The sequence below is a fragment of the Varanus komodoensis genome, unplaced genomic scaffold, assembly GCF_004798865.1.
Source record: "Varanus komodoensis strain SLA01 unplaced genomic scaffold, ASM479886v1 scaffold57, whole genome shotgun sequence".
Taxonomy (NCBI): Eukaryota; Metazoa; Chordata; class Lepidosauria; order Squamata; family Varanidae; genus Varanus; species Varanus komodoensis.
Genome location: NW_025336182.1, coordinates 4,555,497 through 4,556,399, shown reverse-complemented (window position 1 = coordinate 4,556,399; position 903 = coordinate 4,555,497).

Below are 903 nucleotides of genomic sequence, written 5' to 3'. Positions count from 1 at the left end.
CTACAACAGCTGTAATCTGGTGGTTAATTTGAAGATAGGCTTGATCAAAGGGTGTGTGGAATGCCCAAAGAAGCCCCAGAAATGGTATAAAAGGGCTCTTCATCCCGGAGCTTCTCATCATCTTCTTGCACCAGCTCAAAGCATCTTAGCAGCTTCTCCTTGGAGAACCAGGTGAGTTCTGGTTGATTTCTGTACTGCTGTAGCGAACCGGTTCAGTGCCTTCAAGCTCATTCAGAAGGTGAGAGGAAGGCCCAGTGAAACAAGGTGTCAGAAGGCACCAAAGGGAGGGGAAGTGACAAACTGAGCCACTTGCCCATTGCCACCGGGGGCCTGTGCTGCCAGTGTCCTTGGCTGAGAGCTGGGTTTAGACTGAGAGACTAGAATGATTTCCTCTCGACTGAAACCTGGAGACTAACTTTGGAAGGGCCCTTTTCAGGCCAATGATGGACACTGAAAGGAGTCCAGGGCAACATCTGAAGGAGCTTTTTTCGGTGAGAGTACCCTTTGCACCCATGCTAAAACCATAGCAGGGGAAGTGGGTGCACAGCCCCCTTAACCATTGATGATGCTCTCCTTCATGATTCTGTTTGTCTGTGTTTGTGCATTGGTGTGAGGGAGGCGAAGAGAGAGAGAGAGGAAGGCATTGTTAGAAAATCAGAGGAAAGCTATGTGTGGGACTCCTCAGTGAGGCATTGGTACCCAGCAACACAGACACTGGAGAGAACCTTTCATTAGGTGGATATCTTTATCCATTGAATTAGGAACTTGGCCATTCCTTCACCTTTTTTTTCTTTTTCATTTGAAACCCTAAATTAAAATCCAGGATGCCTTTAGGAATGCCTGCTCAGACCAATCAATTTTGAGTGCAATTAACTTGGAAGTGGCCTTACGGAGTTGGTTTGC